This window comes from Lycium ferocissimum, chromosome 10 (assembly GCF_029784015.1).
Source record: "Lycium ferocissimum isolate CSIRO_LF1 chromosome 10, AGI_CSIRO_Lferr_CH_V1, whole genome shotgun sequence".
Taxonomy (NCBI): domain Eukaryota; kingdom Viridiplantae; phylum Streptophyta; class Magnoliopsida; order Solanales; family Solanaceae; genus Lycium; species Lycium ferocissimum.
Genome location: NC_081351.1, coordinates 24,724,726 through 24,740,661, shown reverse-complemented (window position 1 = coordinate 24,740,661; position 15,936 = coordinate 24,724,726).

The window sequence follows — 15,936 nt, the reverse complement described above, 5'->3', positions numbered from 1 at the left end:
ATAAAAGAATAAAGCTACTATTAAACTTGCTATATGCTTTGGTAGGGATCAAATAAGGAGCTCATAAAGCAACTTAAACACTTACCCTGACAAAAGAAATCCTAGTACTTACAAAGAATAGAAATTAGTGAATCCCTGTATTATGAGTTTCTTTTGCTAAATAGGTAGAATGTATTATGACCAAATATACACCTATTTCTAACACCGAGCAAAGATTTGTTTTATCCAGTTGGAGTCGTGTGGTTCTATATACACTATACACACATAAGTATAGGAATAATTTTTTTCCACAAAAAAATTCAGAGAACATCATATATAACGAAAGCAAAAATATATTTCATTAGATCTTATATACCCAATATTGGTTATAGTAATCCCTACAGATATAGAGACTTCAATGGAAAGATGAACTAAATAGTTTTATTTGCCGGCCATTTATTGAGATACGACGCCCCGTGGTGCAACCACATCAGGATGATCAAAATTTTTGATTTACAATATGTAGGGAGCTAATTAGTACGTACATCAGGATGATTAAATTTTTTGATTTACAATATCTAGGGAGCTAATTAGTACGTCTGAACAGTTTCATCCCTCTAAAAGTTCAGCATATCTTCCTATAAATAACAACAAAAAATATTAGAATTAAATTAGGCTTGAAAATTCAACCAAAACTTACGAGAAAAGTCTTACAAGAAGTTAAATAACAAAAATTCTTACTTTGCCTCTTCGTATCATGCTAACTTAATTGGAATCTAAAAGGGATAGAAAAAACCATACATAACAAAAAGCATTAAAACCAACAGTTTAGTGAAAAAAGACAGTAGTAAAATTGAGTAAACACAAATAGGTTGCATTACTTTTTTTTTGATTGAGACTTGTAGGAATTGTGGTCTTTTGTTTCTTTAATTTGATGAGTAAGTGCAGAAGCCTTGCACCAGGAAGAAGAGAATATAAAATTGGTTCTTAAAAATCATTCAGATAAGAGTGAAATTGCCTCTAATAACATAAATCATGCAATCTTAACTTTTGATCATTATGGTACAATATAAAAATGCTTAACAAATGAGTGATCTCCTTTCATTCAATTTATTTTTATATTGTTAAAGTCACTATTAAAGAGACAATTATTGTCCCCCTGTATTAGAAGCCCAAAAGCCTACCGCTATTAGTTTTGGTTAATGGTTAACTTCACGTGCCCATGTTAATGGCCTTTATTTTGTCTATATTAATGACCAATTGTTATCAGATTAATGAGAATAGAGAAGCCCCTTAGTATTCATTCATTTCTTGACAAATTGAATTATATAGAGGACTTTAATTGTAATTAATAAGTGAAATAAAAAGAATCAAATTCATTGGACATTTTTTGAGCAAAATGAGAAGGGGAAAATTCAAAAAAAGGAGGAAAAGATAAATAAAGATTCTGCAAGCAATGTAGAAGTGCATTTCAGATCAATTGTTTACGCCTAACTTTATATTATATACAATTCTTAGTAAACCCAAAATCCTAGAATTTTTATCCCGAATCTCATAATACACAAAAATGCACAGAGAAATCAAAGATAATGCCAAAAAACAAAAAAATGAAATCCAAGTCTTATGGCAAAATTAAAGGTTGAAATCGAAGTCTATTGACAAAATTAGTCCCGTTAACTTTTACCCATTTAATTAATTTTGATTGCTAATTAAAATTCCTAATTAAAGTGGTATTTAAATCAAGTTGAGCTAATTAGCCACGTGTAGTGCCACTTGGCTCGTTTTTCTAGTTAATTAGGAGTTTACTAAATGCATCTCTAACAATTCAATCAGAGATTTTTTAATATGTAAGGAGCTATTCAAGGGGTAGTCAGTTTAGAGGATTTTTAATGTATTAGCTCTTAAATAAACTAATTAACTTGGGAAAAAGCGTCAATTACAGATGAATCCAAAATTTACTTATTACATATCTACATGTTACCATTGGATATGTATTATGTAAGAAAATTAAATGTTTCATTAATAAGTAGTTTGATTTATGAATCTCTCCGGATTAAAAAATCTTAAATGGATTTCAAATATATCAATTGTGAAAAGATAAATAAAATGTTGACTTGAAGTGGTTTTTAAAAAGAGAAAATCCCCTCTGGCACGGCCATTTTATCTTGTTACTCACGTGGTGAAGCATAACAAAATTTAGTTTCTTTCTATAATCTTGCACCTTTCAATTTTTGTTTTGTGAATGCGTGTTTTATCAAAAATCTTGTATATCTTTTCTCTTATAGAGTTTGTGCAATTAAGTTTCAAAAGTTAATTATAATTTGGTTTAATCCACATTGTAATCAAACTACATTCAAGAAAGAGTTGCAATATTTCTGACACTAGAAAAACAAGTAAATGATCGTTGAAGAACAATATCAACATTAATAATATTATCACGATTTTATTCATTAAGTATTGCTGTTTTCTTGGTACAATCCATTAAGTATTACTCTACTAGTGTAACTACGTCTTATGAGTTATAAACTAGTATAACATTATTTTTATATTTTAAGTTTATCTATACAATTAAACTACTTAGAGTGAAAATTATTTGTTAGGTAAGCATTATATTTATTAAGTGATAATTACTTGCTATGTTGATTTTGAATTGAAAATAATAATAAAGAGAAGACAAATAATTTTTTTTTAGAAGAAAAAATATTAAAATATTTTCTTCTTCTATTGAATTCGTGTCAAAAAAGAGGTCAAGTACTCTACCAAGGGTGATTAATTAACTCATTTTATTTAAAAATAATTTCTTTTTTGAAATTCTCATTTTAATCTTGTTATTTTTTCAAAAGGAAAAAGGAAGTTGAATCTAGTTTCACTCATAGAAGTTTGTTTCAATGGATTCTTATAAAAAATATTGGTATCTAGTTTGTAGTGGTCTATTTAGCCATGTTTTTTTGTATCTGATATATTCGAAGATATCATAATTTATTTTCTATATATAACTATAGAACTATATATTTGCTAACCTGCAACGTGAAGGTTGGTGGCTAGCATCCTACCCAATTTTTCTTTTCCTTAAATACCTTTAATGATGCACTGTCACCTCATTAATAAAAGGGGTATTTTTGTCCTTCCAGCTAAAAATAATAAACCCTACTCATTTTCTCTTCCTTCTGTTTTTTCTCTCTCTGTCTCTCTTCCTAAGACTAAGAATTACACTCAATTGTAATAATATCTATCTAAACGTGTATTATCAGTGTAGTGGTTATGTAAAGTTATAATACCAATTTTTAGGTAATCTTCTAGTTCAGAAACTTCAAATATGCACATAAAAATGTGACTTTTAGCTTACTTTTAAGTTGTGTTTGCATCTAATATTTTAGGACGGCAAGAAATTAAGAGAGTTTGAGTTCGCTCCAAAAGTAATAAAATCCTAAAATATTAATCCTATGGCATGCATTCATAATAAGTTAGTATATCTTTGACAACTAAGTCGGTATATAAATGTGGCTTTAATTTGCCTAGAAAATTTCATTTTTCTTTACATAAAGTTTACCATCCGGAGAGTTTAAGTTGTAGCTAACAGAGATTTTGTGGTTTTAACACCAATCTAAAAACCTGAATAATTTTCCCCACTTCATTGTCTGCTTACAGAGATTTTGGGTCTGTGCAAGAAGAGAAGGGAGGAGAAATTGCTTGGTGGTGGAGGGAGATGAGAGTGGAGATGAGTAGAGTTTATTATGTTTAGCTGGAAGGACAAAAATATCCCTTTTATTAATGTGCATAGTTAACGGCATTTAAAGAAAAGTAAAAATGGGGAGGATGCTAACCTACGACCTTCGTGATAAGTTGTTTGTTTTGTTAACGGCAAAAATTAAAGACCAACAGAAAATAGGACAAAAGTGCAAATGACCCAAACAATGAGTCCTAATCCAACCCACTCAACTCTTATCAAGTTTTTTTTTTTTTTTTAATCATTTATTTAATTTTCAAACATATAGTATAACATATCAAACAAATAAAATTTTATTTAAGTATTCTAACAAGATTTCTCATGGATCAATTTCTGTTACATACTTAATCCGAATCAGTCCAATATTTAGAAGGTCTGAATTTAGGCTGGTCAAAATTAATTGATTTAATTAATGAATGAGTTTACCACCCCTGGATAAAACCTGAGATCTTCACGACTTCAAACTGAACGACTTCGTGTGCAGATTTGTGAAAATTGGAGTAGTAAATAGATGGATATAGGATACAGATTATTGATTTTTATTTTCATGAACAGTTAATCATCAATTTTATAGAATTTACTCTGCAATTCGGTTAATATTTATGTTTAAAATTAACTTTAAATGATGTCAATTTTACATAAGTTTCTCATATTTTTCTTGCCAGTCTATAAAATTATCAAAACAATGTTAGGTCAATTTATGTGTTCCTGTGACATCTATAGAAGTCCAATCAAGAATACATTAATCAGTGGGTCAACTCCTAGATAAGTTACATTTATACAGTATATTATATTGCAACTCGCGGAAGGCTTTTACTTACAATAATACGATTAAAGAGAAAGTAATTAAGACCACATTTTATTCAAGGAAGCGCCTAACTTTGGGTAACTATTTGACTTCACATGTGTCGGCTTAGGTTAGCCGTGAACAAATTAATTTCATTGCGTTTGTTAAAGTTTGCAACCATTTTTATTTTTGTTGGGGGTTTTTTGACACCTCATTGTGAAAATTTGGTGAAATCCTATGTCTTACTCAGTATGTTTCATAATGATATGACAGGGATTGGCTATTCTGCTTGTAATAACCTGCATTGGTGGTCTTATTTTTTGGCCGAATCACATTTAGAAATGCTTTTTTTTTTTTTTGGCTACAAAACGAAAGTTTTGTTGTTTGCCTGTTTTCTTGGTACTGGTTGTGGATTCCTATCCTGTATTTATAATTTGGTTTTGTTCCAAGATCATGAAGTTTGAGATGTTTTTTACTAAGGAAAAAAACTGCTTTTAATCCTGTATTTGAAGATGCTCGGTTAATCCTCGTGCTATTGTGACCTTCCTTATGGATTGTGATTTTAGTATATTCAGCCTTCATAAGTAATTCCGATTAAATTCATTTTATTTCTTGATCAGATTTTTCGTTTTCAAGATTGGTTCCCTTCTCTCAAAGAGAAGAGAGAGAGTTTGTTGACCTTTTTGGCTTTGTGGTACAAGGTAATCCTGTATTATAATAATTAGGTTCACAATTAAATATTTAGTGAATTTCTTAATACTAGTTTTCGGACCCCATGCTAATTAGTACAAATAATTCAAAAATCTATATATCTATATAAAAGTTCTGCATTGTACACAGTCGACGCGCGCGCTCCCTAACCCAACAATCCTATATATCTATTATCTCCTTTTTTGGGAATTTCCACTTCAGGCTTCTCATTTTTTCCTTCACTCAGAGCATTTAGTTACTCCACCGACGGGTGTTCTACAAAGAACTCCAAACGTCACCATTGAACATAAATCCCTGTTGGTGATCTTGCAGTGAAATTACAATTACAATTGAAAAATAACAACGAAGCAATAAAAAATTTTTTTATAGGTCGAGGCGGATATCTCGCTCTCTTTTAAGGAGATTCAAGCCCATCGCAAGAAATTTACTCTGGCCCAAAGAATCTTTCCGACTTATCCTCCAGATACAACAACTCGAACACGTCGTATAACTCAACGAACTCTGACAAGATGTCAGAACAAAGCTCCACCAAAAGAACACCTTCCTTCAACTAATAAACTCTTTTATTTTTCACTTTCCTCACTTTTCCTCTCTACACCCACAAGTTATGGATTGAACTTATTTTTTTCTTGAATGTGTCGGTGGTGAATCATAATTCATCCTTTTATAATGGATTAAAATGTGAAAAACATGTTCAACAAAAATGTGAAAATCATGGTCAACACAAATGTGAAAATCATGATCAACAAAAAATGTGAAAAACATTGTCACATTTTATACTACAAAACAATGTGAAACTAAGACCAAATTATAATGTGAAACTAAGACCAAATATGTTCATATGGTGGCTACCATGGTCTTCACAAAACATGTGAAAGATATGGTCAACTTTTGTGGCTACCCAAATGAAAATAAAATTGCATTGCAAATGTGAAAGATATTTGCAATATTAAAATGCTCAAAAACCTAACAATCCCCCACTCATTTTAATATTAACATAAGAGAGAGTTTATCGATTGAAGGTAGATTAATATGCATAATGAAGGTGTGTCGCATTGAACCTCCACTTAAGAAACAATAATCTTTACTCCGGAGCCGTAGTGGTCTCGGACTTGAACTATGACCGCTTTAGGGAAATAAAGAATTACCGCTTACACATAATAATCAAGGTGTTGATACGAGCTTTAATAGCCGCACATTACGGCCTTGTGCTATCCCGGTTTTCATGAGTGCTTTTGAGAACGAGCCCAATTCTCATAGAAAGCGGCCTACTTCCACACTCACATAGGTGAAATCTGCCAAGAGTGCTTATGTAACTTAACACCCCACTCATACGAGCTACAGAGTTTCATGCTAAAGCAATTAGTTCAGCCTCCATGGTAGAGTTAGCAATAATAGTTTGCTTTTTTGATTTCCAACAAATAGCACCACCGCCAACGTAAAAATATAACCCGGTGGTAGAACGGAATCACCCAGGATAAAGTGTTCCAATCGCACGAAAAAGCCTTCAAGTACGGCAGGATATTTTTATAAAACAAGCCATAGGTTTTTGTACCAACTAAATATTTCATAACTCTCGTTATGGCATGCCAATGTTCACTACCTCGGCTTGCTTGTAAACTCGCTAAGTACTCCAACCGCATACGTAATATCGGGTCTTTAGTCTCCGCCTACATATCTCAAACTTCCAATTAAGCTAGCATATTCCTTTTGATTTATCACATCATTTTCACTTTGAACGGATACAAGTGAATACTTGAATCAAAAGGAGTTACAACATGCTTGCAAACAAGAAAGTTATATTTTTTCACAATTTTCTCAACATAATGTGATTGGTCAAGGCAAATTCCATCACATGTTTTAGTAATTTTTATTCCAAGAATAAAAATTTGCCTCACCAAGATCTTTCATGTCAAAATGGCTTCTAAGAATATTTTTAGTTTCACCAATAACATTCATGTTAGAGCCAAAGATCAATAAATCATCAACATAGAGGCAAACAATAACACGTGAATTGTTCCAAGACTTATGATAGATGCACTTATCACACTCGTTTGTTTTAAAACCATTTTCAATCATGCGGAATCAAATTTCTCATGCCATTGCTTTGGTGCCCGTTTCAAGCCATATAGGGATTTAGTAAGTTTACACACTTTGCTACATTGTTTTGTAGTATAAAATGTGACAATGTTTTTCACATTTTTTGTTGATCATGATTTTCACATTTGTGTTGACCATGATTTTCACATTTTTTGTTGAACATGTTTTTCACATTTTCATCCATTATAAAAGGATGAATTATGATTCACCAATTGACACATTCAAGAAAAAATAAGTTCAATCCATAACTTGTGGGTGTAGAGAGGAAAAGTGAGGAAAGTGAAAAATAAAAGAGTTTATTAGTTGAAGGAAGGTGTTCTTTTGGTGGAGCTTTGGACTCAACATCTTGTCCAGAGTTCGTTGAGTTATACGACGTGTTCGGGCTGTTGTATCCTGGAGGACAAGTCGAAAGATATCACGAATCCAGAGTAAATTTCTTTGCAGCTGGGGCAACTTGAATCTCCTTAAAGAGAGCGAGATATCCGCGCCTCAGCCATAAAAATTTTTATTGCTTCATTGTTATTTTTCAATTGTAATTGTAATTTCACTGCAAGATCACCAACAATTTTAAGGAGATTCATATGGCTACAATTGAAAAATCGGCGGATGTCAAAGTAGGAGATCTTAACAAGCCATTTCGGTTCAACGGTACTCATTTTAAGAGAAGCAAAAGAGCTAGAGTAGAAAAAGATTTTGGTCCTGATTTTTATATTTTTAATGTTGGAGATGACCTCTCAATTTACAAGAAGCTTTATCTTCACATGATGCTATTTTTGGAAAGAGGTGTAAATGATGAAATGGAGTCACTTATTTCCAATAAAACTTGGAAGTTAGTTGATTTACCACCGGTTGTGAAAACAATTGGGTGTAAATGGGTCCTTAGAAAAAAATTAAAATCGGATGGCTCGTTGATAAATATAAAGCTAGACTAGTTGCTAAAGGTTTTAAACAACTAGAAGGCCTAGAATTTTTTGATACTTTTTCTCTGAACTAGAATTACATCCATAAGGCTTTTAATTGCTATTGCCGCAATTTTGATTTGCATATTCACCAAATGGATGTAAAAACTGCTTTTTTAAATGGGGACCTAAATGAGGCAATTTATATGGAACAACCAGAAGGTTTACTACTTGTGCTTTTCTTGGTTATGCTTCAAATAGTACAGCCTATAGATTTTTTAGTCTTGAAGATAATATAATACTAGAATCGGAGATGCTATTTTTTAAAAAATAAATTTCCATTTGATTCTAAAAATAGTGGGGGTCATAAGACTAATGAAAATATTTTGTCACTACCTAGCTCTTCTACTTCTGTTTTGAAAAATAAAGAAAGTGATGATTGAAACTAAGACCAAATTATAATGTGAAACTAAGACCAAATATGTTCATATGGTGGCTACCATGGTCTTCACAAAACATGTGAAAGATATGGTCAACTTTTGTGGCTACCCAAATGAAAATAAAATTGCATGGCAAGGCACAAAACATGTGAGGAATTTGGACAAAATGTGAAAGATATTTGCAATATTAAAATGCTCAAAAACCTAACAATCCCTAATTAACTGGAAGAAGAAAAAAAAATCTTCTCCCATAATCTTCTCCATCCCGATTGAAACCACTTACAGGAATTTCTCTACAGTGGTTTGTTCTTCCAGTGGTAAAGTACTACTTTCTTTCCTGTCCCTTAATTTGATAGAGTGGAAGTTTCTTATCTTTGTTGCCTTTTGTGATTTCTCTCTTTGTATAGGGAAAATGATTTTGAAAAGTGATAAAAAAATTTATGATAATTGCAGTATTATAAGCATCTCTGGAATCGCCACAAGTTTTCCATTTTGAAGGTTGGGTGTACTTTCTTGGTTCCCTGGTTATATTATTACTAGCTTCTAATTATATATAGATTATGCAGTGCAGGGTTCTGCAAATAATCTTCTACTTTTTAAAAAATTATCCTTCTTTCTGCTCTCTTCTCTTAGCCTATTCTCAATTTATTTTTTCTTATTAATACAAAGTTCTTATGCTTTTTCTTGCCAAAAGGTTGAAATAGAAGTGTAAATGGAATGTGATGGATGCAGAAGAAAGAACAGACATACATCCAACAAGTAAAAAATTATTTGAACTCATAATTAATTTGATCTACAAGAGCACCAGTATATGATTTGGGGTTCAATCTGCCAAGAATAAAAGAAGGAAAAAGTCGCAATATTTGTGGGCAACTATTATACGACTTAAGGCTTTATGTTTTAAGGAAGAGAGTCTTCCATACAATATTTTGGACAACATAGTTGTTGCATTAGTAGCTCTGCTATGTATTTGCTGATTTCATGTTCTAAGATCTCTTCTTTTTCTTCTAAGGCTCTGGTTTTGATAATTGTACTTTTTAAGTCACTGAACGTGCTCGAGTCAGTTCGCATGTACTTTGAAATTTTTTTAAAAAAGTTTTCTCCTTTATGCTTTGATTAATGCAAAATTTTGGGATCCAAATCTTAGATTGCCTATTAGCTATATTTGTTTGTGTGCTACTTGGCGCTCAATAGAATTGAGTTGTTTGTGTAACCGGCACAGGAGACCGTTTTGGATAATGGACAAGAAGAAGTATCTGATTGGATCGTAGCGTTACACATTATACAAAGAGGTAGGCCAAAGAATGAGTGCCTGAATTCATTGCGCTTTTTGGATCCTCTGAATGAGATTGTTGTTGTCAAAATCCTAGACTCCGAGCACGATAGATGCGATTTGGTAATATTCCTCTGTTTCATTTTCCTTATTTTGTAGACTGCTTTATCTAGAAGGCTAATTTTTTGGTAGTAAAGGGATATACATTTATTTATTTGATAAATGCAAGTACTATATAAAAGTTCTATGTGTTTGTGTACTTGGTATGTAATTACATTAATTATTATCAGAAGTAGAAAACCATAAAAAAATTACTGTGTGAAGTTTTGTGTCACCGATGTTGTTGTGACAATTCAAAATAAGGTCCTTTCCACTTGATTTTATATTTGTTTAACTGAAATAAATGCCAATGTATACCGATGGAAGACTTTCCTTTTTGTGAGAGTAAAGACTTCAACTCTCAAAGACTTAGAAAGTAGTGTATATATTTCTATTATATATAAGCCTCTAAGGAGGACCAATACAACATCAAATACTTATACCAAAAGTTTTATAAATTATACAAGCAATGAATGCTTGTACCATAAGCTATTGTACACTTTACCCAACTATTTTTTATCCCACGTGGACATATGTCATAGTACTTAATATTTATTCCCTTCTCATCTATATACGTATGCACTTCAATTTTAATTCTCCAATGCATTTATTTTCTCTGTGCACTTTTACTTGTTCGCTTTTTACTTTTCACATTCTTGTTGAATATTTGTGCTCTTCTCAAGTATAGACATATGCAGTTCAATTTTGATTCTCCTATACAAATTTATTTTCTCTATGCACTTTTACTTGTTCACTTTTGACTTTTCACGTTCTTTAAGAATTAATAAATCCCACGTGAATATATGTCATAGTACTGAATATTTATTCTCTTCTCATGTATACACATATGCACTTCAATTTTAATTGTCGAACACATATTTATTTCCTCCGTGAACTTTTACTTGTTCACTTTTGACTTTTCACGTTCTTGCTGAATATTTATTCTCTTCTCATGTATACATGTATGCACTTCAATTTTAATTTTCTGACACATGTTTATTTTCTCGGTGCACTTTTACTTGTTCACTTTTGACTTTTCACGTTACTTAAGAATTAATAAATGAAGTGCTTCCTCCTTCCCATATTACTTGGCCACATTACTTGACTTTTCACGTTCTTTAAAAATTAATAAATGAAGTACTCCCTTCGTCTCATATTACTTGGCCACATTACTATACGTGACTTTTCATGTTCTTTAAGAATTAATAAATGAAATACTCCCTTCGTCCGATATCACTTGGCCACATTACTAAAAATATATGTCTATTTTTCTATTCTATACTTTTCTTCTGCTTATCTTATATATAAACGCCCAAGGTGGACGAACACAACAACACTCTGAACATTATTTTTACCTCTTGTGTGTTTACTTTTTAAGTCCCCACAGGTCCACAGTGTCTTAATTGTCCTTTCATTTCCTTCATTTGACAGATACTCGCTCTGTCTCAATTTAAGTGTCTCAATTTAAGCATCTACGTTTGACTAGACATGGAGTTTAAGAAATAAAGATAGACTTTCAAATCTTGTGGTTCTAAATTAAAAATGTCTATAACATAATAAAATATCCTTAGAATCTTGTGATTATAAACTTGACATGTAGGATATTTGAATTGTCAACTTACTAAATATAAAATGAGGCGGACATAATCAAAATAAGATAATTTTTTTAAATTTTTTAACAACAAACGCCCAAGTGGACGAACACAACAATAATCAGTCGTACAAAAAGCAACTGAAATTGTACTCTAAGTTAGGACTAACATGTGTACATTTCAGAAGTTTAACATTAATACTACCTCTTGGTGTTTACTTTTTAAGTCTCCACGTGTCCGTGTCTCAATTGTCCTTTCATTTCCTTCATTTGGCATATACTCCTCTGTTCAATTTAAGTGTCTACGTTTGACTAGACACGGAGTTTAAGAAATAAAGATAGACTATCCTATGGTTCTAAATTAAAAATGTGTATAATATAATAAAATACCCTTTGAATCTTGTGATTATAAACTTGATATGTAGGATATTTGAATTGTTAACTTACTAAATATAAAAAGAGGTAGACATAACCAAAATAAGTCAAATTTTAACAACAATTGAGAAATTAAGGGGAAAAATAAGACTAAAAGAAAAAAAAAATATGGAAACTCACTAAGGAGAATCGCCGTATCCTTTGCAAAATATACAAACCATAAAAACTAACTAAATTGAGTAATCAAATTAATCATGTTGGACTCCGTGCGATGCACGGGCATAGTTTGCTAGTGTGTGTATGTGTGTGTGTATATATATATATATATAATTTGGATCAAGATTAATTGTGGAATGATAACCCCACGAAAAATGCTAAACTAGTAAAACTACTAATCATTAATTAATCTGCTGAAAAGAAAAAAAGCTTATTAACTATAAAAGGTTTTATTCCTTATTCGTAGTTTTCTATTACTACTTGATGTCGCTTCTACTTTAATTTTCTTACTATCCTGATGTTGTTCTTTTGCCGTTATTTTCTCGTATTGCCGTATTTATCGCTTTACTTGAACCGGGAGAGGCCGAACAACCTATCTACCTACCAGAGTGGGGTAAGCGTCCGCGTTCACTCTACCCTCCCTCGTACCCCACTTGTGATTACGTTAGGTATGTTGTTGTTGTTGTTGTTAACTATAAAAAGCAAACAAAAAAATTGCTCTAATTTTTTTTCCAATGCCCATTTCTGCACCAAATAATTTCTTCACTAAAAGTATCAGAACTCAAAACTAAGTTGGTAATAAAGAAACTTTTATTCTGTTCCTATTATTATTACTTTACTTTACTAGTTACTACAGTATAGTAATTATTACTACTCTTAATAAGAGGGAATAGAGGAGCTTCCCGTTCTGCTGAATTGACCGATTTACCCTTAATATTTAGCTTTATCCCATTGGTCATCCTGGTATAAAATGGTAAATATCTTCAACTTTGGGGCCTTCACTTTGGTTTTATTCCTTTTGTAGCCGCCAAAGAAGTTGCACCTCTGGGTCCCATTCGACAGGGACATTTCCTGACCTCCCTGGCATCTGTTTGCTATGCACTTTCTCCTATGACATGGTAAATTGTCCTTTTGTTTGCTTAAATTCTAATTATACCCCTTATTTGGTGTAATGCCTTAAAAGTTCTGCTGGGATATACATATTTTACATATTAATTAATTCACCAACTACATTAATTTGTAGAAAAAGTGGCACCCTAATCAATTAAGTAACTACTCCAAGTTGAAGGAACGAAGGTGAAAACCATTCTAATCCCTTTATTTATGTTGCATAGCAATACAAAGAAATATTCTAATATTTCTAATATTTAATATTCTACTAAAAAATACTTAGATTAGTTCTAAAGCTTGACAGAAACTGATGCATTAATTTTTTAATTAAAATTATCATAGTGAAATTATAAATTAAGGACATAATTATTATTTTGTACTACATCTATCCCATTGTATATGACACAATTGCAATTTCATTATGAATTTTAATTTATTTTACTAATTTTCATTAGAAAAATTATGAAATTTGAAATTTGAAGTTTGAAATTTAAAATAAAAATTAAATAGTTTGACTCAATGAGAGGAACCTCACTAATTTTATGATTGCATCCTAGAACTTCATTTTTTCTTCTTAAATTGTTACACTTAAATTATTAACTTTACCAAATTTCAAATCCATTGTAGTTAATTAAATAAGTATTGACACACATAATAACAAGTTAGAGCAATATATGCTCTTCCAAATGTGAGATAAAAGCTATAATAGCGCTCGAACGCTTTCCTTTTTCTATTTTTATTTTAACCTTACCCAGTTAATTCTTCAGATAAAATCAATAAAACCCCATCTCAAATTACCTAAGCTGTTAAATTCAATCAAGTCTCTATGAAATCAATCAAAACAAAACCAATATTTCAATCATTTTACTCAAAACTTCGTTCTCGGTTTACTTTGTAACTATTGAAGTGTAATAATTTTATTTAACTATGCCTTTTTATCCCTATACATTCTTTTACTGGAAAAGCATGGGTTCCCTTTAAATACCAAGCAATGGCGAGAGCCATCAGTCATCACACCAGGCTAACTGTTAATGTGTCCTAAAAAAGTATAAAATATGTTATCGTAATAACAAAAATTGATGATAAAAGACTTCTGTTAAATTTTTAAATTTGTTTTCATCATTTATTCATGACAATAAAAACTAAAGAAAGAAAAAAAATCATGTTCGATGTAGTCTTGGAATCTTTACGTGCTTCGTACGCAAATCCTTTCTAGTAGTATAGTAATAAGAAGAGGGAATGAGAGCAGCTGGGATCAACGTGAATTGACTGTTTTGCCCTTAATATTTCAATAATTCCATTGATTCTCTTTGTGTAGTTTGGTAAATATTTCAACTTTTGGGCCCTTTAAATACCCTCAGAATATGATGTCAATTGTACGTTTATCTATTTTCTAATAGTTTGTCAAACTGTGGGTGCCACCAAAATTTGCCCACGTCACGTGCTGCATAGCTTCTTGGAGTATTAGTTATGTAAAAACGTGGGCCCACTAAATTTATCCTTTAGCTCTTTTTTATTAGAGGACTCTCCATTATACTTTTATTCTTGTTATATTTTAATTACAAGGGAGTTTACCATCTTAATGACAGAAAATGTTCCTTTCGAGTTAATTGGAAGGAATTGGAGTTTGGCATAAAAATTATATAATTAGAAAACTTGAGTATAAAGTTAATGTGACCTAATTTGAACATAGAATTTCTATTAGAGAAAAATTAAACAGTTTACTGTTTGAACAAACTTTCACTGTGGAATAAATAATATATAAATTGATTTTGTAAAAATACTTAAACAATTAATACTAAAAAGAATATTTTTCATAAAGAAGAATTCAATATTTTTTTGAGACAAGGGACTTTTAATATTTGCTATTTTTAATAAGTAATACTGACACTAATAAGAGAATTAAAACTAGACTCTACATAAGAAAGTCAAACCCAAATACATAGATTGCAATCTGGAACTAAATTCTTAAATACTCTCATACTTCTATATAAGCATATTGATACCTGGGTATGAAATTTTTATTTAGCTACTAATAGAATATAAGAAATTCTTACTACGAAGCAATAGATTTATTGACAATTCAAAATTCATAGACTTCGAATCATGATCCCGCCCCTGTTCATACTCATCAAATAACAAATGTTGTGTTGCATGACTTATGTATGTGTTTAATATTGTTCAACTTTTCATAGCCTATTCACACCATTGTATATCAGATTAGAAAGCATCTAAGTCACGATAAAGTAGACTTTACTGACATTTACCACTAATAATCATGAATTACCAATATAATAGCAGGCATTTTTAAGAAAACGTAAAATTATGAATCTTTTTTGTTGCTAAAATATAACTTATGGGTCAAGTTTAATCTTTTTCTTTTAAAAAAAAAAATTAAAATCACAAATTTTGAATCGAAATCCTACTTTTTAGGAGAATTTGAGATATGAAATTAAAATTTCAAATTGAAGTTGAAACAATTTGAAATTTTATTCAATATCATTAAAAATACTGATTTTAAATCAAAACTATAAATTTGAGCTCAAAATTTCATGCCAAACGCCTACTTAGTGTGCCAATCTTCATCAAATTTCCCCAAAATAATGTTGATGTTTTTTAAACATGGCTCATACACCTGCATCTGGATTGGGCCGTGCTCAGCATAGCTTAGCTGAGTAACTTCATTGGAGGAAAAAAACAAAAGAACTTCTCAGTGATTGGGCCCGGGCTGAATAGTTTTCTATAATATGAGGTAATATAGCACAAAGCAAAGAAAAGTTACTTTGCAGTTGTAACTTCCGGGAAACTCACCTAGACATTAGTTTCTGTCAAAATGTAGAGTTGTTAA